Genomic DNA, 22,902 nt, shown 5'->3' on the forward strand with positions numbered 1-22,902 from the left:
AAATGCTGTCATGCTGTCATAGATCAAGTCAAAACAGATTAAGTCCAGTCTCAGGCATCTACACCCTGTAATCCTTTCTTCTGTGGGTACACAATGCATAGATACTACCCATGCTGCATGGTAGACAACACCCACATTCTGTATGATGCAATCAAAGCCTTATTTTACTGTACTTGCTTCACAATTGCATAAACCTGCTGTAATTTTAGGAAAATTACTGTATTGGACACCAGGTTGGCTTTTTTACAACATGCCTTTTTTTCTGCTGAGTCTATTGCACCAATAATTAACCTTATTAGTTAATCATGACAAATGTCTTAAGAGTTTAATAACATTAGAAGTTTTAATACAAATGAGAGGAGATTATGCAGACCATCTAGGCCTTCTGGCAGTTATTAGCCAATTCAGCTGAGATCTCATCTACTTGTTTCATGAAAGTTGCCTGGGTACTGGCTTTCACATCACGCTGGGTAGAATGTGCCATATTTCCACCACCTTTATATGTACTGTACAGTAGATCTACAGTAAGTAAACTCATGAAGAGCAGTTGATCCAGCCACTTACTAACTTTGAGACTTTATAATAATGAATGTTTTGCACACATTTGTGTCATTCAATTCAATTCAGTTTATTTCTATAGCGCCTTTCACAACAAGGTTCCCCCAAGGCACTTAACAATGCAAGTGACCATACTGTACATGTTGTGAATACAAAACAGAAAAGACCAGAAGACAACAGAGGAGAGGAACCAAAAACTCCTTAGTAAGGAGAAAAAAAACCTCTAGGGGTCCAAGGTCAACTGGCTGCCCAACCCCTTTGGGAATGCTAACATTATACAATTAAAAAAAGGAATAAATGAATGAGGGTATCATTGAACTAGTACAGAGACAATTACTGTCAGATCCCATGCAGGTCAACTCCATGTGCTACAGATTTTACAGTTCAGGCCTCCAGTGTTATCAGGGGACATGCAGCATGTTTTTTTTTACTTGTCTAGTCTTTCTTCTGCAGAGACAGCTGTACTTGACACCTCTATAACTCTGTGTGAGCTACAGGAGGCATGACAGGACACCATAAAGCATAAATCTCCTGGCAATGATGGAGTCCCTCATGAATTCTTTCGACCAATTCCAGTTCAAAATTGAAATTTGCGTGACACGATTCACGTGGCAATGGTGGCACAGTGGCACAGAGGTTAGCATGGCTGCTTTGGGTTGGGGCCCTAGGTTCATTTCCAAACTTGGGGTGCAATTTCTGTGGAGTTTGTACTGTATGTTGCCCCATGTTTTCCTATGTCCTACCACATTCTAAAAATATACTGGTGGGTTAAATGGCTTCGGGGAAAACTGGACCTTGTGTGAGTGTGTGTGTTTGCCAGACAGACAGGAAGAATGTTGTTCCCCCACTTAGTGCCCATTGCTCCAGCTTCCCTACGATCCTGAATTGGAAGAAGCAGTTAGAAAATGGATGGACAGTGCAAATCGCCACAGAGAAAGTTTTTTTTTAGAGGGATATTATATCTCTATTGAAGAAAAACAAAGATAATGCATTTTGTGCAAGCTATCGGCATGATCTGCCCCTGTTCTGTAGTATCATCACATGCTGATAGAGCTTTCATCCAGTTAGAATGGGAATATCTGCAGTAAAGTCAATTCTGCACTAAATATCTTTGGGTTAGAGTTTCACTCTAACCCATGTACAGTATATGCTATTGCGCTCATTAAGAAATAAACTGCTCTTTTAAATCTTGCTGTGGACTCAGAAAAAAATGTCTGTTTCCAAATGACAGACAAACGAATAACCAAAGTTGTCTAAATGACTGCTTTCGCATTATGTTATGGAGGAAAAATTCCTCCATTTTCTGTTATGGAGGGAAATCGCAATCCAAACATTTTTGTCAAGCAAATCCTTCACAAAGGTGATTTAAAGGTTAATTAGGTTTTTAACATAAGAATGACTTAAACACACACAACTAATCCTTAACAAATTAATTAATTGCTTACACTTATATAGTGTTTTTCTGGACACTTCACTCAATGCACTTTACAGGTAATGGGGACTCCCTTCCACCACCACCACCAATGTGCAGCATCCACCTGGATGATGCAATGGCAGCCATAGTGCGCCAGGATGCTCACCACACATCAGCTATTAGTGGGGAGGAGAGCAGAGTAATGAAGCCAATTCATAGATGGTGATTATTAGGAGGCCATGATTGGTAAGGGCCAATGGGAAATTTGGCCAGGACGCCGGGGTTACACCCCTACTCTTTTCGAGAAACGCCCTGGGATTTTTAATGACCACAGAGAGTCAGGACCTCAGTTTTACGTCTCATCCGAAGGACGGCGCCTATTTACAGTATAGTGTCCACTTCACTATACTGGGGCATTAGGACCCACACAGACCGCAGGGTGAGCGCCCCCTGCTGGCCCCACTAACACCGCTTCTAGCGGCAACCTTAGTTTTTCCCAGGAGGTCTCCCTACTGACCAGGCTCACACCTGCTTAGCTTCAGTGGGCTGCCAGTGGGCTGCCAGTTGTGAGTTGCAGGGTGATATGGTTGCTGGCCAAATGACAGGCATTTCTGCCTGATATTGACCCCCAGTTACAACTAATCTGACGCAAATAAAAGGAAAGTCAAATGACCCTAAATTTGCCCTTGGTGATAATCTGGATTGAAAAATGACCATAATTGGAGATTCGTACTAGGTACAGTACAGTATATGATGCAACATCTAGAATCTATATACTGTACAGTTAGACAGTTTTAATACAAAACAACATGTTCCACCTCCTCCCTTTTCAGTTGTATTGCACCAATCCATTTCACCAATCCAGATCCTCAGTGTGCATTTATTATATTTGGCTCCAACTTCACTTATTCATCTATCCATCAATTCACTTCTTCCAATTCAGGGTCGAAGACAGAGCCTATTACAGCAATCAACGGGCACAAGGCAAGGTACATTCTGGAATATAAGCCAGGACATTACAGGGCAGACACACAGACACAAACACACACTTAGGAAAAATTTTCCCAGTAGCCAATTAACCTGCCAGTATTTGGACTGTGGGAGGAAACCAGGGCACCTGGAGGAACACGGGGATAACATACAAACTCCACACAAATAGCACCCACAATTAAACTCAGGAACCCAGCTCTGCTAGGCAGCAATGCAAATCACTGAACCACTATGCTGGTTGACATATTCAATTTCACTTAATTTGGCTTAGTAGTTTCAGGGTCTTAACATACAGTACTGTACAGTATGTCCCTGCCTTCTGTTACAGAATATTGACGGGAAATAAGACCAACCATATTGTAGATACATGTAAGACTACTGTTGCACTACATTATGTTCCTCCAAAATACTTAAATGTAAACTATATATATTTCCCTATATATGTAAGCAAATTATTTATTACTAATTGAAACCTAGGTATTTTAACTGAAAACAAGGTCACATATTTGAATTGAACCAATACCTATTAAAATGGCATATGTATTAATACGCAAAAACATAACCTAAGTGACCTTCGTAAATATTACATTTCATCTAAGACAGGTATTTCACAATTAAGAATTTAGCGTTAAGAAAACCCAAAAATGCCCAAGGCTGATAACGGCGACATTTATGAAACAATTAAACCCTTTAACGACCCAAACACATACTGTAACCCTTTAGGATGTTGCATTTGTCAGCTATTATTACGCAGACAGCTACATTTGAGGTCACATACTACAGGAGACAAAACAGTACACCATACGGACGTACAGTATAATGCAGTCAATGACATATGATAAAAATGTTCATCATTTGCGTTATCTTCTAGGTATTTTGTAGTAAGCATAATTCGCCGTCCTATGGCTCTACTGTCATATTTATATAGAATGCAAAACATCAACCAATTGTTTATCTAACTCTTGCAAGTAACAATCTGTAGCTTCCCATCAAACGATTAAAAATCTATACAGTATGTCGTTTCAGTCAATACACATTCGCTTGATAAAATGTACCGCAAGAAATGTACTGTATATCGCTAGTCTTCTGACACGAACAAGTTAATACACCTTAATGCATCCCCTTGCAGTTGCTTCCAAAGAAACACCAAAGCCGTCACCTTCACTTCACAATTTCACTCGCTATGCAAAAGTCGTAACTTACAGTACATAAATGTAGTAGACAGAGAATTCTCACCAATCAAGCCAGCTACAGTCCTCCCGCCTCCTACTGTAGTTGCCTTTTATCACTTAACAGAAGGTTGGTGAATCCAGTTCAAAGTTAAAGAAAACGAAAGCTGATCATATAATGTCAGGTTACTTTAAATGTTTTTGCCAGTCTCGAACCAATTCTGCAGTACCGCCAGGATAAGCAGCACTGTAGGCAGTCAAGCAATTTCTATGAGAGAAGCCGCTGTCCAAGTTGCGCTTTTTTTATTGTACATCCAATTCGCTTCTGTCTAATCGCAAGGGGCTGGCGCTGTGCTTGGATTTTGTGATCACTGTTATTCCCGTCGTAATTTTGCAGCAAGAATAGGAGCGGACAAGCTTGCAAGGATATTTCTCTCAGGGTCCAGAGCTCCACTGGCTGATTCCATCTTCTGAATGCTGTCAGCGCCTGAGCCCTTTTACGAAACAGCCAATCAGAGGCCGAAATGCCGAAAATCTGATACACTATTCAGTTTTCTCACACACATGCATAGGCATAGGACTTGTTAAATTGTCATTCCGCCTTGCATTTCGATTTACACTGTGTTTAAAACCAAGGAAAATTAAGAATGGATTTTCCAGACTGGCAAATAAAAAAAGTCTCCACATATCAAGCTGTTGCTGCTTAAGTTTTTATGGAACCATTTAGTGTCAGTGGAATTGTGTAGTGTTTAATACGCAATTATTTAATATTTGCTAATGTACACCCTTCATGGTAGTTTAGAGTTTAGTTTGGAATATACAGAGTTCCCAACAATTTTCCAGTGATACATAGTTAACTGTATTCTTTATCTGTATCACTTAATCATATGCCATACATCAGGATATTTTTCTTGCCATTTAAGATATGAAAAATCAGGAAAATAAAAGATTATGTTTAAAGGTGATGTTAATGTAGACTCCCCTTTTATTCCTGGCAACATGGTACTAAAAGGTTTGGACACTAAAGTGCAGTACTGTAGTGAGCTGATTTAACATTTTTAAGATGGACTTGGCTGTATACAGTAGCAATCCTAGTCAAGTGTATATGTACTGTAGATACTGTACCATATACAGTATATAATAGATATATTGTCAATTTAAGAGAAGGAAAGACACTATTAAATGGGATATAGTGATTATAATTAACAATGTGTTAATTAGCAGAATTTATGATAAATGCAGTATATATTCCAATTAAGTCAGAAATAAAATCTGAAGAGCCTTGCTGCAGACATCACTTCAGGAAACATGTATTTCAACACTACAAAAACACACCCTTCCTCCATGCCTGTTCTTTCAGACGCTGGACACATATCCTGTTGTTGTTGCTTTTTTCTCTCACATCAATCACTCTGAGGCCATTTTCTTTTCTCACACTCCACCCTCATCTGAAACTAAGCTGAAGCTCATACAGAATGTTGGAGTTTTCTTCACTAAGAAGAATCTCTAATGCTCTGGGCTCATGTGCTTAGTCATGCAGGATATTCTGAATTTTGAAAGAGATTACATGCTAAACGTCTTTAAAGGGACAAAAATCGAAACAGCATATCAAAGAAGGAGTATGTGTGACATATATTTTAATACGTCCAGATATGATAAAAAAGGCTCCTGCCTGGTGGGATATTAATTCTACCGTATTTGATAAACAGCCACAGCATTTCTTTTTAAATTGAGATATTTGCCTAAAACTATTTTTGTAATCTGAAGTCTTCGTATTATTTTACACATACAAAAATCCAGGAAGACAATCACACTTCCCCCCTTTATATATGATGTCAATAAATATTATGTCAAATAAGACTGAGATGAAAACATTGTCACTGTGTTTTGTTTTGTTGTTTTTTTGTCGGGGGGGATTTAGAGCTGACACCTCAATGAAATCAATCCAAAACTCATTACTTTATAAGTATGTTAACTGTCACATTGCTTTATGCTACATTATATGGCTTTTCTACTCCAGCAATGTCACACATCAGACAGTAAAGAACTATATCTCAAATACTGTAGGTGAGGTGAAAAGTCAAAACAAATTAGGGTACTTTTCTACTATAAATATGATGAGTTTTTTTCTTCCCCTAGCTGCAATATGACACCATAACTTTTGTTCTGAAGTATGAAAAAGACGTAGTGTCTTTGGGTAGATTGTAAGGAGATTCTCTTAAATCAAGAATGTTGAGAAACAGTGTGGTAAAACAGTAAAAGCAGTGTGGTGCTGTTGGACACTGCTTTACACCTTGTGAATGGTGCTGCATGGAAGTTTGAAAGCTATTATATTTTTATAAAAGATATAATATTTTGAAACTGAAGGAAAAAATTAAGGAAAGTCCTTATGAAAAAGGGAAGAGATGCATTCAAAAATATTGAATTAAGATACAACAAAACAGTATGTACTGCATATAATAAATAATATAATAAATGGAGGCAGGCATAGGTCAAGTGAAGAACTCCCTTCAGTCAGCTAGCTGGATATTTTAAAGATCACATTCCCAAACTGCAAATTATAGTTGATTCAAGAATGCAAAGAATCTTACACCTTGTGCACAGATTTTTATAGTTTTAATTCTACTAGGTCTGTAATCACCAAATCAGCCTATTCACTTAGTTGAAGCAGTTCAATATTTCTTCGGGGTTTTAAGCAGAAATTGATTTTAAAATATGCATACAGTCTACTGGATTGTGCCCCTAAAGCAGTGATGTTGTGCACCACTAATTAAAATCATTGATGTGTTTGATTGTCTTTAAAGTACTTTAATTATTTCATGATTTACAGTATGTTTCTTTTTTTCACTGAAATTTAGAAGACTCACTAATAAATTAGTTGTACTTTACAAATAACACAAGAGAAAAAAGGATTACAAATTGATCAGCATTGCTTGAAGCTCAATATTTTACCAAATCCCATTTTTACATGCTGAACTAAATCTTGTGATTTCGTGCTGAACTCGAGAGATCAATGATACAGACCTTGCTGTGGGTAATCTTCACCAAATCTTGCCAAATGCCTGTTTAGTTGATGGCCTGTGAGCTGATTTCAGATTTTTCCAACTCACCAGTCCCCAAAGATATGTATCATTTTTAAACTGTTAATATCTCGCAGTTTTTGCAGCTGCTTAGATTGCAATTTACAGTAATATATTTCCATTTTTCTGTCAATAAATAATTTATACTACCAATATTAGATGCATTATTGAGCACATGGAGTTCCAGTGGTTTGAATAAGCATTAGATGGCCTTCCTAAAAGCCATTTAACATAACCTAGATGAAAGGTCAAGAGTCTCAAATTTTATAGAGGTCAGACAAAATAGCATAGTGTAAGGAGTATATTACAGACCACCAGATTTGTGTATTAAATACCATGTAATGTCATGTAATTTAATCAGGAACATATAAATGTTCTCCATATAGATTGGGTCAAGCCATCATCAATGTCAGCATCTAAAACTGAGCAGCTAGCTAACATAACATAGCTAACGACTGTTTTCTTACTCAACTTATTCATTAATGATATTTACTTGTATTAATATAGTGTTTATCCATTTAATATGGGACCCACTTCACTCACCAGTATAGTACAGCACCCATCAGCATGATGTGTGGCAGCCAATACAGTATGTCCCAGCATTCCCACTATACAGGTGGAGAAGTGAGAACTTACTTTACCTATGGAATTAAGTGGGGGAATTTAGGGAGGCCAAATTGTACAAGCCCGGAATGGAATTTAGCCATGACACTGGGACTAACAGTCAGACTCATTCAAAAAGGGCAATGGAATCTTTAATGAGCAAGTAAATTAAGACCTCAGTCTGGTATCCTGAGGGATACGTTTAGCACCTTCCAGGACCAGGTTGGCTCTGTTATGAAAAGGAAGATCAGGAGAGGAGGAGAAAAGATTAGCTTTTCCCAACTCCAAAAGTTTAAGTATTCCTGTGGTTAGAGGTGTAGCTGTAAGGTGGAAGACACAATGCTGACAGCTACCTGTAGGTTGGGATGGTTTCAGGCCTAAATAAGATTTTCTGTCAGGAACTGAGGTGCTTAGCGTCCCTGACCAATCAGGGTCAGCTGAATATAGTTACTCTGCTTGTAAAAGTGATTAATAGTGGTTAAAGATATTACCCGTTAAAACCAATTGCTATATATCTGGTTAATGGTTTGGTTTTAGGCTGAGAGAAAGACAGGGTTACTTTTCTTTTCTGTGTCTTTTCACCAACCCTGAAGCTCTCTTGGTTTATGTGGCTTTCAGACACTGTCGCTGACTGGAAGGGACAGGAAGGGAGATGGCACCAATGATGTGTAGTTCCACTAAGTGCCTAGAGGTAACTGCTAGGGAAATTCACCTTATACTGTAGGTCAGGCGATCAACATCCCAATAAACATTGCATCACAACGAGGTTGTTACTAGCAACACTACTGATAATCATCATTAGTTATAAATGCATATTTTTCATGTTTGTTCAAAAAACATCCACTGTGTTCACTTGGTCATTGCCTTTAAAGATTTGGAATACTTACAGTATATAACGTCACTCACAGTCCTCTCTGTTAAAGACGAAAAAGGGTATGTTCCTTCAGCTTGTCACTGTAGGACATTTCCTTAAGCCCAGGTATGTATCTGATTGCTCTTCCCTGGATGGATTCCCAGGTGACTATCTTTTCCATGAAATGCATGATATAATATTTTTATGATATGATGTGTATTAAATATCATCTTATTCGTGCATTGCACTACTTTAACAAAACCTCCACTAACTGGATCCATTAATTACATCACCCCAGCAGAACATTCACCTCAGTCCAGACTCTCCATCTGGCCAGTGAAGCAATCTGTATGTAGCAAACCACAAAGCAGGGTCGAGATTCCTAAGCAAAACACAAACAAAACGTGGGAACACAGCTGTGGATCAGAGCTAAACTCTATAAGAGAGTACAGAACACTGCTCGGTCTGGAACGCTGCTTAAATAGTCTGCTTCACCAGGAGGCAGGGGATGATGTGGGGGATGATGTGATTACTCAATGGTGAAGTAAGCAGTCGGTACTGACAAAAATAACACATACACAAGACTACTATTCATCGACTTCAGCTCAGCTTTTAACACTATCAGCCCAGAGAAACTAGTCAAGAAACTCAGTGCACTGGGTCTCAACACCACCCTCTGCAACTGGATTCGGGACTTTCTGACAGGCAGACCTCAGGCTGTCAGGCTTGGAAACCACACCTCCGGCACACTAACTCTGAACACTGGGGTCCCCCAGGGGTGTGTGCTTAGTCCATTGCTCTACTCCCTCTATACCCACGACTGTAAGGCCAAACACAACACTAACTCCATCATCAAGTTTGCCGATGACACCACAGTTGTAGGTCTGATCACAGACAATTATGAGAGGGCCTACAGGGAGGCGGTCAATCTCCTTACAACATGGTGTGATGACAACAACCTCACCCTCAACGTCAGAAAAACCAAGGAGCTGATCGTTGATTTCAGGAAACTGCAAACCGGACATGCCCCTATCCACATCAACGGGACTGAAGTGGAAAGGGTCAGTAACTTTAAATTCCTTGGCGTCCATATCACCGAGGACCTCACATGGTCTCTCAACACCACCTGTCTGATCAAGAAAGCGCAACAGCGCCTGTACTTCCTAAGACGGTTGAAGAAGGCTAAGATATGTCCCCAGATCCTCACTAACTTTTACAGATGCACTACAGAAAGCACACTGACAGGCTGCATCACAGTGTGGTATGACAACTGCAGTACTGCTGACCACAAAGCCCTACAGCGGGTGGTGAAAACTGCCCAGTCCATCACTGGGGTTGCCCTCCCATCCATACAGGACATTTATGACAGACGGTGCTTGAGGAAAGCTCTAAGCATCATCAAAGACCCCACACACCACAGCTACAGACTTTATGATCTGCTACCATCTAGAAAACGGTACCGGAGCATTCGGGCCCGGACTACCAGACTCAGAGACAGTTTTTACCATCGCACTATCAAACTATTAAACTCCCAGCCTCTCTCACTCTCACCTCACCTCTCACCTATGATCTGAACCTCACAGTGCCTTCTTTCTTACCAAAAACCCAAACACACATCTACCATACATGTCAAAAGCTCACTCCCCATAATTTCTATCCCTTTATTTCATTCTGGTGATGCATGTTTTTGCACATAATCTGTTACCTTTTTGTTGTTTTGCACATTGCCTGTTGTTGTTTTTGCACACTGCCTGTTGTCTCTGTCTTTCTTTTGTTATACAATTGTATTGCTGTTCTTTTTTTCTTTGTACTACTTATGTCCGAGAGCTAGCTAAATAGCATTTCGTTATACCATATACCTGTATATGAGTATAATGACAATAAACTTGAACTTGAACTTGACAGGTGGAAGGGTTGTGACCAGCTTCAACAGCAGAACTAGCCTATTCTGCAGCTCTCTCCCAAGGACGGGGTTGATAATTTCACTATAGGTGATCCTCTAGTTCACAATAGGTCCAATAATTGTTTCCATATATGTACAGTAATAGAAGTCAGAGTTATTGGTATATAATTATTTAGTTTGATTTTGCCACTCTTGATATGGATGAGCACAACATTAGCAATTCCCCAGTCTAGGGGTACTGCCCCAGTCCTGAATGATTTTCATCAATAGCTTCTAAATAAAATCTGTTTCGTTGAGTGCACAAAGTAGCACTCCATGAGGTCCTGGGGATGTTTCTAGTAACCAGAACACTTCAGTGTCTTCTACACTAATATTGTTTAATAACGAATCATTTCCTTCTGTTACCTGGGGCATACTAATATCTTCTTCCCTAGTGAGCACCTGAGTTAAATACTCTTTTAGTACATCCTCCATTTCTCTTTCATTTCCTAGAATTTTCCCTCTGTTGTTCTTGAATGCATTTTATATACTCTTATACTGTTCTTTAGCTGGTATAACATTTATTTTAGCCTCCACTGCAATATTATTCTTCATCTCTCTTTTGGCATTTCTAATAGGCTTTTTCATTTCTGACAGCAAATCATTATGCTCCTTTTCTTTAACAGGATCATGTTTTATAATAATTTTCTAAAATGCTTCTTTGTATTATATTTTTCCTGAACCAAATTTGTTACATTTGATGAACAAAATCATTAATCATTAAAAGCATAATGATTAATAATCATGTGGGATACTGCTTTTAGCTATTGATTTACTTGCTCTTGAGAGTACTGAATAATGTGAAGTGTGTCACACATACTGTAATAATAGAGAATGTGTAGACACATCAGCGCATCATGTCGCTTTCAATTAACGCTTATCCAATTCAGGGACACAGTGGCCTGGAGCCCCTCCCAGGAATCATTAGGCACACGGCGGGATAAATTTTGGATGAGACACTAGTCCATCGCAGGTCACACACTGACACAAATATACTGTACATACTCTTTGCTCACACCAGTGACAATTTTCCTAGATAGCAAATAACCTACCTGTGCTGTATGTTCTTACTGTGGAATGAAATTAAACCACCTAGAGGAAACCCACACAAACACAGAGGAGAACATGTAAACTCTATACAATTAGCACCCCAGGCGCTGAACCCAGGGCCCCAGCACTGCAAGGCAATAGTGCTAACCAATGTGCCACTCAATTTGTAGACAATGAAAAGGATATGCTATATACACCGTACAGTGTATTACATTAATATTTTACTCAGGTATTTGAACTGACAACATGCTTCAAGCTCAGAAAAGAGAAATTCTATATTAAACATGAACATATAAGATGTAGAAGTGTTACCAAAATACTTAAGATAAAAGAAAGTTGTTTATAGTATTCCATCAGTTTTACAGGACATGTTATGATTAAATATTTTAAAAAGTGTACACTGCATTTTATTAATGCATATTGAATTTTCAGACATACATTTTTGTACATTTTATCTTTATTGTTTGCATGATTAGCAAAAGTGATCGTTTTCTTGTGCTTACAGCTCTAATTTAACAGTATAAAGTAAGCCTCTTTCTAGATTAGATTAAGATCATTTTATTGGCCAAATACAATTTCTTGGATTAGGAATTTGTCTTTTCACATACCCCAGCTTGCTCTCCATGAGACACAGAGACAGAGAGAGAAGCTGGGGATCAGAGTGCAGGGTCAGCCATTTATATGATGCCCCTGGAGCAGTTGGGGTTAAGGGCTTTCCTCAGGGGCCCAGTGGAGTAGGATTCCTCTACCAGCCATGGGATATGAACCAGCAACCTTCCAGTCACAGGCACAGATCCTTAGCCACAGAGCCCCTCACCACCCCAGGGGCTATTCATTTTGGTTAGGAATCCTTTGTTCTAAGAAAATTCCCAGAACCTTATATTTTCCCATCCACAACATTGTATTTTCTGATGTTATTTTACTTTTATTCAGTGAATTGAAATAAGTGCTTTTTGGTTATACTGGCCTTAGGCAAAAGGCACTGTGCACCTGCTGTGTGCATGTCCTCCACAGAGAGTGTTTATTCACCTGTTACTCAGTGCCCGCTGGTACAGAGCAGCTGGGTTGGCTTGGATTAGAGGTCTGCAGATATGATTTATTTTGTTGGATTCTTTTTAAATGCCATGTATTCTTTCTGTGAACCATGGACCTGTCTTAACTCCTGTATGTGAAATGATTTTCCTACAACATTGTGAGATTTGCTGCACAGACCAGCTGTTTCAATGGCAATATTGTGAAAACAGTAGGATATTGTTAGAGAACAAAGCATGATGTATTTGAAATAGGGCATGCAATTATTTTGTATTCACATACATAATGTAGACTCTCAACTTTTGATAGTTCATGTACATTAATAAAACATGCATGCAAATGTACATTTCAGACATAACTTCTACATTACTTCATGTTATGTCTGATATGTGAGCTTGCATTCCAGTAAACTTTGTTTTTGAAAGCAGATGAATGTGTGATTTCTGAATCACCATTGCAAAACATGTAGAACAATTTGACACTTGCATCGATATGTTCAGAAACATTATCTGGAAACATCTTGCTACTGTAGGTCGGGATTTCATGCCAGATGAGTACCCTGAAACCTCAGCAAGAAAGATTTCTACTAGACTGTGGAGTCCAGAAAAAAAAAACTGCTGGAAGTTCTCATTCCTGAGACCAGAGTCAGTGTGATTCATCTGGTTACCAGAAATTATACTGCATGCAGGATGTCTCTTATACCAAGATTAAATCAATGTGGTGGAAGTACCTGTTACTTTGATACCCATTAGTATGTTTGCAAAAATATACTCATTATGGGATTTGATCTATTTAAACATTTCTTTTATCCCATCTACATTGACCTGTTTTGGAGGGACTGGTCTTGGACATATTAAGTGCAAATGAAATTGGGTGACCATAAACCACTCTAAAATTAATCTAAATCTAAAAGGGCTGCATTCAGATACTTAGAGCTGTTCTAAAAGTAGTGGAAATATAAACCAACCTTAAACTGTGATAATTGAGGACCAAAAAAATTATTCCCTGATTGTACAAAAAACCAAAAAACAATAAATCGAAATGCACAGATATCCAGTGATATTGTCACTGAAGTATGACAGCATTCACAACAGTATTTTGTATTTGATTTTTGTTAATATGCATGCCATTAACAAGAAATGCAGAGTAGGGTTTAAACAAGTATTAGTCATTAATAATATTAGCAGGGCACACAACTTTGCTAGGAGAACATGCATTCCCAACTAAGAAAAACAATCTCATACTGTTATGGTTACTTTTTAATCTGGCAAATCAAATGCAGAGATGATTAGTTTGCCCTGTGATTTAGAGAAAAGTCTTTTTTCCAAGCTTTAAAAGAGAACAATCAGCAGACTTGAACCAGTTCTGTCTGGTTTATAGGTTTCAACTGCCATTCCAATTTTGTGGTCTAACAGCCTGAAACAAATTACACAACATCCAAGCCAAAATAAAACTCAAAATATTCTGAATAGTACTGTAATTACAAATGAAAACATAAGACAAATTGGTTGGTTAATGTACGCACTCCTTACTAAGAGCACTTGTACATTACCTCTGGTGTAATCAATTCCCTTCCAAACCACACAACAAGCACATTATCTTCCACCTGAGTTTAATTGTAGTGATTCTGATGAATTCAGAATAAAATCCATTGTTCCTTTAGGTCTCCTCTGCTGGGTAGTGCATCACAAAGTAAACAGTCACCTATGGGCAACAAGGAGCTCTCAAAAGACCTGCAGGATAGAGGAAGTTGTGGGAAGGCACAGAGCAGAAAATAGATATAAAAGATTTCAAAGGCCTTAAAAATTTCTTGGAACACAGTCAAGACAATCATTAAGAAGCAGAAGTTGTGTGGCACCACTAAGACCTTCCCTAGATCAAGTCATCCCTCCAAAATGGATGACTGACCAGGGAAGAAATTGATCAGAGAGGAAACCAAGAATCCAATGGCAACTTGGCAGGCTTTTATGTTCAGGACTGGTCAGTGTGTAAATGCCACAATATCCCAAGCTCTCCACAAGTCTGGGCTATTTGGGAGAAGCCACTCAATCTCACACTGAGTCTTGTTAGAGGTACTGTATGCAAAACAGTGGAGATTCTGAGGCCATGAGGAAAAATGTTTTGTGGTTTAATGAAACCCAGGATAGAATGTTTTGGCCTTAATAGAAATAATACAGCACATCACCCACAGATCACCATCCCTACTGTAATGCATGTTGGAGGCAGTTTTCTGTTAAGAGGGTGTTTCTTTGTAGAAGGTACAGGGACACTGATCAGGATTGAATGGAAACTTGATGGAACAAAATAGACTGATTAAACAAAACCTACTGCGGTCTACAAGGAAACTAAAATTAGGAAGGAAAATAAAGCACTGTTGCTAAAGTACAAAAGCGGTAAACATCCTGAATTGACCCAGTAAGAGCTCTGACCTCAATCCCATTGAAAATCTGTGGAATGACCTGAAGATTGCAGTCCATTAACAGTCCCCTCTGACAGAGCTTGAACAGTTATCGGAGGAGGAATGCACCAACATTGCCAAATCTAGATGTTATACATTGGTACAGACAGAATTATGGCTGAACAGTAATTCAAGCAAAAGTTGCATCCATGAAGTACTGACTCAGTGGGTGTATACACTTATCCAATTATCTAGGTTTTCACTTGTCACTGATTTTCAGAATGTTTGAGCATTTGTAACAATTTTTGATTGTTACAGTAAATTACAAGCCCTCACATTACCTCATGTCAGAAGTTCATTTCTCGGAATGATTTACGAGAATGACTCCCTTCCACCATCACTAACGTGTAGTTGCATAGCACCACATGACCTGGGTAATTCTGCAAGCCTCTTTGTGTTACTATAAGTAACAAATGTTGATCATTGCATTTGCTTCATTTTTTCTTAAAGTGTTATGATATTCTTCTTTGAAGAGATATTTTTTTTTGTTGAAAGGAAAGTACTATATATTGAAATTAAACATGTTCAATCCAATGTCTCAAAGCAGTTCAATTGCACTAAATTTGTGTTCAAATTCAAAACAAACATCACCACCACCCCTTAAACCCCATGGCATCAGTGAAGTCTGCCTCAGATACTTTCTGCCGAACAACCCAGAAGTGAACTACAGTACATCAGCAACAGGACTCCATTCCTTTACCAGAGCCCAGTACCAAGACTCCAGGCATTGGAAAGTTACATAGACAGGGTCAAGAAAGACCAGAATCTAGATAGATAGATACTTTATTGATCCTGTGAGGGAAATTGCAGTGCAACAGCAGCTTAACACACACAACACAGCCACAGTGTAACGAATTATATAATAATAGTACAATACATACAATACAATACAAGAGTTACTCACAGTCCGGACGCACAAGAACAAACTAGAACAGAACAGTACACAGAAAATCGTATCACACTCATATCACACATATGAATATAAATATAGATGTAACTATAGATATAAATATAAATGTATTGCACAGGTCCCTGGCATATATTGCACAAAAAGTGGTTGTAAACGGGAAAAAGAAAAAGAAAAAGAAAGAGAACAGATGTAGCAGTAGATGTGTAGATGTGTTTAGTCCAGAAACAGGTCACTGTCGATCTTGCCTCTGCCAAGACGCAAGGTGGATGCGTTGTACAGTCTTATGGCAGACGGCAAGAATGACCTCCTGTAGCGCTCCCTGTCGCACCGTGGATGAATCAGTCTATTGCTGAACGTGCTCTTCATTCCTGCAAGCCTGTCATAGAGGGGATGGGAGAAGTTGTCCATGATGGCCTCTAGTTTGGACATCATTCTCCTCTCAGCCACTACCTCCAAGGAGTCCAGGTCAAACCCAATGACAGAGCTTGCTCTCCTGATGAGCTTGTTCAGCCTTTTGGAATCTACTGCTCTAATCCCAGAGCCCCAGCACACCACTGCGTAGAAAATGGCACTCGCTACCACCGACTGATAGAACATGTGTAGCATCTTACTACACACATTGAAGGACCTGAGCCTCCTCAAGAAGTAGAGTCGGCTCTGTCCCTTCTTATAGATGGCCTCGATGTTCTTAGACCATTCCAGTCTATCGTCGATGTGCACTCCCAGGTACTTGTACGAGTCCACCATCTCCACGCCACTCCCATGGATGTAGACAGGATTAGGTTTGACCTTTTTCCTCCTGAAATCTACTACCAGTTCCTTTGTCTTTGTAACATTCAGTTCCAAGTGGTTCACCCCACACCACTCCACAAAGCTGCTGACCAGTCCTCTGTACTCCTCCTCCTGCTCACCCTTGATACATCCCACAATTGCAGAGTCATCTGAGAACTTCTGCAGGTGGCATGACTTTGAGTTGTACATCTAATCATGTTAGGAAGAGGCATGCAAAGGTTCAATCAAGGTTTATCAATGCACTAACAGAAAAGCAATATATATACAGTATATAATACAATAAATTATACAATTGCTATTTACAATACAGCTACAGATTGTGCAAAAGTAACAAGGATAGGAGGTACTTAGCACTGTTCATGTGTGCAAAGTGACAGGAGGGCACCAGTGCACCCTATCAGTTCAAGGTGCCCAGCGAAGCTGCAACATCTCTTTAGCCAAGGCAAGCCAAACAGATCCAGCTTTACCGCTGTGAAAGACCCAGATCAGTCATTCAACAACAACAACAACAAAAAAAACTTTAAAATTGGAAGTTCACAAGTTTGGGATTTTTCATGACCTCTAGTGGCTCCATTGTACACATTTCCAATCTAGTATTTAGACTTCAGCTGCTTTTCTTGGCCCTAAGCCAGCAAATGCAACAGTTCCATTAAATTTGATTGAAAGCCATTTCCTCCAAACCGGGAAGTGAAAAGGAATTAAGCCTTGAAGAGATGTCTCTGCCTTTTCAGTTTTGTCTTTTCAGTGCTCTCCCAGGCTTAGAGATTAAATTTATTCAGTAACTGGCATTAATAACTCCAGTTTTAATGTTACTGCATGTGTGAATGAAGCCATTCATATCTGTGGACTTTCTGCTTTCTCGAAAAAAGAAATCTCATTCTCAATACCACCAACATGATTTTTACAGGGGGAATAATCTAACATAATTGTAGTTTGAGAAAAACTGGAAAGCAACAGGCACAAGGCAGGACCATGCACAGGACACCAGCACATCACAGGGCACACAAACACCAGGATCAACTTTCCCAGAAGCCAGTTATCCTACCAGTATGTTTTTGGACTATGGGAGGAAATTGGAGCACCTAGAGGAAATCCACACAAATATGGGGAGAACATACAGTACAACTCCACACTACAGGTCTGGAACTTGAACTCTGGGTTTCAGCAATACTAACCACTCTACCACCATGTCACACTATAGACATACTATGAAACTAGTTTCTACTTGATTTAATTATTTTTTATATGTCATTATATTATACCTTATCATTCAGCTTACTGTGTATGTGCCTTGGGATAGACAAGCTCCACACCTACTAGGTGAGCATTTCACAGGCCTGCTACCTAATTCTTTCCCTCATGTCACACAGCACCTCCTGTGTTGGTAGTGCTTGGCTAGAGGACTAGAGGACAGAGAGGCAAGTACACAATGGCAAATCCACACACCCACACCCACACCCACACCTCTCTTATTTCTAGACTCCTGACTCACCATAACCGACTCCTGACTCCCAACCACTCCTAATGCTCACAACACCGTTTAAATAAGGTTTAGCCTGTACCATTATGGATAATATAGGTGTAACACATAAAACTCACAAGACAAAGAACACATTAAACAGTAGTCCAGACTACCTGAAACCCTTAACAATACACAGAATAGACATTCGTTAGATCTTCTATACCTGGTTGCCATTTTTACTAATAACATTACACTCTGATAACCTCCCCTCTCAGCATTCCAGCAATGGTATGTCCCTCTAAGCTTTCAGGCATAGAACCAGTCTCCTACAGTATGTGATTGCAACCTTGTGACCTTTCTGAGGACACCTCCAAACAAATACTATAGGCACTGGCTTCTCCACTCATGCAGTGCTGTTAAGAGGTAAGCTGGTGGCATTCTATACTATGCCTTGTTTCTTTAGTGCAGTTTCTGTAAAAATAGTGTTCTCTACCTTTTGTTCCCCTCCTTTTCACATCCTGCGTGGGCACCCACAGGCTGAGAAACGAACAGGGTAAATTGGTGAGAACTGACACACGCTGGTGTTTTAGAAAAATAAGTTCCATTAACTCACTTTATCACTCAAAAGCCATTCTTAATCACATGTATCATACAATACCTCATAGCCTGACATATCCTCACCCCTTGCAAAGGTACAAATATTCTGTCCTTGCAGTTAAAAAACACCCCAGCCTACAATAAGTCTGGGGTACAATCCAAAAATAAGTACAGTACAGAAGGTATAAATTAAATACTAAAGAAGCTTTGGGATATTCTACATACTGCTTTGCACTGCAAGAAATCTGGTTTTACATATGTACTGTACAACATAAACATATTTTTTGGAAGATGTTATCATCAAGATCTTAACACAAGGTGAGTTATAGTGAAAAGAAAATATGCTTAGGTCAGAAAGGAATTTTTGCTGCTTCCAATAAACTGCTTATTTATTATCTAATAAACTGATATACATTAATTAAATGAAAGTTAGCATGTTACCTAGTTATATATTCAGTTCTCATTGCAGTTATATTACTATTTGGGGCTCACTATGAAGACTTAATGTATGGAGGTCTTGTCCAATATATAAATGTACATTACCTACATTTATGATCTGAAAACAGTTATTAGACAAACTATCTTTAATTGAAGCCTATTCTGATGGAATGCATACTGTATGTGCAGATGACATTTTACAAAAAAAACATTTTTTTGCTATACCATTTCACCCCTTTCTGTGAAATATTTAGATTTATACTGGCAGTCGCATTAAGGCAGTTCTGAGCATCATGAAAATTTAACCTCAGTCAGCTGTGCCATGCATTAATTTCCATAACTACAGAAAATGTGTACTGCCTTGTATTTTCTTGATACAGTGACTGGTGTTGTTCAAAAGCATTGGTGCATTGCAAGAAAGAACGTTGGTTTACAGTAGCAATGAGACATACTGTAAGACATACTGACACAAAATCATTTCCTATGAATATCTGAATCACAGTTGTACTCACTAAAGCCCTGGCATGAGTTTAATAACCTGCACTGAATTACAAAAAAAACTGCTTTAGTTACAATTGATCATTTTTAGTTTGTATATGTTTATATTTAACCTGGCAGCACAGTGGCACAGTGGTTAGCATTGCTGCCTCACATCTTTGGGACTCTGGATTCAGTTATTGGCCTGGGCTGCTATCTGTCTGAAGTTTGTATGTTCTCCCCGTGTTTGTGTAGATTTCCACTGGGTACTCCAGTTTCCTCCCACAGTCCAAAGACATACTGGTAGGTTAATTAGCTTCCAGGAGAACCGTCCCTATTTATGAGTGTATTTGTGTCTGTGTGTTCCCTGTAATGGATTGATGTCCTGTCTTGAGTGTAACCTTCCTTGTCAAAACTGGATGGATGTTTATGAAGGGTCTAAGTCCAAGCTGAAATATTATAGTGTTTTACTCTTTGCAACAGTCCCATTAAGATGTTTCTGGGATGATCAGGGAATTAATTTTCAGACTAAAGCATTACTCTGCTCCTCTATGTACAGTAACAAGCCTTCTGTTTTTCATTCTTAATCACATTGACAATTAGAATTAGCTGCCTTTACACTAGGCATAGAAATCAATTTTGCATTTCATTGTTTTAATAAATAACAGCTTTAGATGTTCTACAAATCAGTATGCTAGTAAAAATAAGGAGACTCTTGCCATATGGTGGAACTGTCAGATAATGTGTATTAAAGCCTTCTTGTCTATGTCATGGTTGAGAAATTTAAGGACACTTTCAAATGAGAAAAAACTGTTTATAACACAATATATTATATACTGTAGATCATGTAAGAAGAAAAGTGAGGAATTGGGAAGTTAAAATGTATCCGTTTTGCAATTATAAATTAGTTCTGAGGTACCTATTTGGTGATTCTAGTTTTAGTTCTTTTTAGTTTCCCTCTAGTTTCCTAATAGTTTACTAATAAATAACGTATAAAAATAAGTGGTTGAAGAATTGCTTGAAAGCATTCAAAACTGGAGTGCAGTGTTGTACTCAGTGGGTAAAGTAACAAAGTTACTGGAACTTAATTCGAGATCAAAAGGTGAAGTAGATGCAGCCCTATAATTGTTTGAAAGCCTTTTCTTCTTCTGCAGTTTCAAATGTCTGTGAAATCCAATTACCTGGACAAACGTTTATTACATTTCACAGAATCTGGGATTTGTTGAATTGTTGGAATTGCTGCTCTCTTAAGCTTAAAATGAGTATTTTCATTCATGAGAAAGTTGCATAATAAAATTGTAAAAATATAATGATAATGATCACATGGTATACCTGTAGATAACATGTTGTAACTGCATTGTGAAAACACAAACTACTTCTCTTCTGAAACTTGAAGACCAAATAAGTAAATAAGAAGTTTGTTACCTACAGTATGAAGATTTGTATGACATTTTGCTATTTAAAATGTATACTGAAGTATATACAATTATTGTAGACAGTTTTCTATCCTCACTGGACTAATAAGGATTAAGTATTATAGAGGCTCTGGATTCTAGTACTGTCTTTCAAAAAAAGTCTGTTTCTAATGTGCTTGAGCTTATCAACAGATTAAGACCAAATGTACAGTATTTGGTAGTCCTGACTCCTAACCTAATTAACCATTAAACCATGCTCATTTGACAGCAGGGATCACTACGAAAGTTCCAAAAACAGAATAGTTGTAAAAGAGCAGAATGTTACCATTGTTGCTACATTCTCCTTATTCTGGCAAGTGTGTTTAGTTATTTCAGACTAAAATTATAATTCCGTGAAGTATATTTTCCTCCCAAATAACTGGAAGGTTGCATTCATTATTTGAAGATTATGTCTGAACCCTAACCCTAACCTACTGTACCCAAACCCTTATCTAGGGTTAGGATTTCTACAAACCATAGAGATTGTTTGATGGCATGGCTGTGTTTTAGGACAGAAATTACATTTAGGAAATGTGATATTTCACTGTTATTTTCATGTTTTTTTCTTGCATAAAGTATATGGGTCTATCCACAGTATTGCCCTAACAGGCTTTGCTATGTATACTGCTCTAAAAGCAATAGTCGAAGGAAAGTGATTATAAGCTTGATTTTCTTGCATTTGTCATTGAATACACTGGCTTATCAACAAATTAAGACTATATTTATTTGGTATTCCTTACTCCTAACCAATTTAACCACAAAACCATACTCATTTGACAGACGCATTCACCATGACGATTCCAGTAACAGAATACTTGTCAAAGAATAGAATTTTATTATTGTTGTTACTGTATTTAGACACATTTGACTTTTATCTGTTGCGCACCACTTCGAAATGGTAGATAAAACAACTAACCCCATTTGACAAATAACACAAAAAAATGTAACTTTATTTTTTATTAGCTTAGAACTCCCACAGACTGCACATAAAATTAAGGATACATTAGAACCCATACAGGAAACCAATTACTTCATTTAAAAATGTCAATAACCATGACCTCAGACCTCAGACCTTTCTTAAAGCTGTAATATGACTCTTTAGAGCAGCTGGTGTTAACTCTTACTGCAGCCTGAACCTTTAGTGGTTCTCAAAATATTTTCTTGCAGCCCTTATCAAAAGGTATTGAATTAGGTCTGTTCTTTCAATGTAAGATACACAATATCTATAGAATGAGTAGACCACTGTCAAATGAAATTTAACTTTGATTTATGCTTTGTGACCCTCTTTGGTAGTAAGAAATATAGGAGGATGTATACAGTAAGATATAATAAATATATATATTATAAATTATATCAATAAACAGCACTGTATATGTGTATGTATACAGATGCAGCCATTCAAAATGCGCGGGCGATACTGCATTATTTTGCGGTACGCTGTACGCAGTCTACCGCAAGCTACCGGTAAATACCGCGAGTTACCGTAAATTCTCCTATAATACGACAAGCAAAATAATAGTATCCAGAATTTCCGCAAGGTGGAGCTAATAAAGCTCAACCTCTCATGTTTGAGCTGTGGCCATCAAAGTCTTTAACGAAGATATTACTAATAGTATTAATAAT

General features: G+C 38.3%; 1 protein-coding gene across 1 annotated transcript in view; it reads right to left on the reverse strand.

Moving 5' to 3' along the window:
• LOC148832950 (rab effector MyRIP-like) overlaps window positions 1-4,345 on the reverse strand; it is a 149,814-nt gene extending 145,469 nt beyond the window's left edge. Inside the window, exon 1 of the mRNA XM_088918722.1 lies at window positions 4,199-4,345. The gene's annotated coding sequence lies outside the window, so the exon portion shown is untranslated. The remainder of the gene's footprint in view (window positions 1-4,198) is intronic.
• Window positions 4,346-22,902: the final 18,557 nt, after the last annotated feature.

This window comes from Atractosteus spatula, chromosome 6, assembly GCF_055471065.1.
Source record: "Atractosteus spatula isolate fAtrSpa1 chromosome 6, fAtrSpa1.hap1, whole genome shotgun sequence".
Taxonomy (NCBI): domain Eukaryota; kingdom Metazoa; phylum Chordata; class Actinopteri; order Semionotiformes; family Lepisosteidae; genus Atractosteus; species Atractosteus spatula.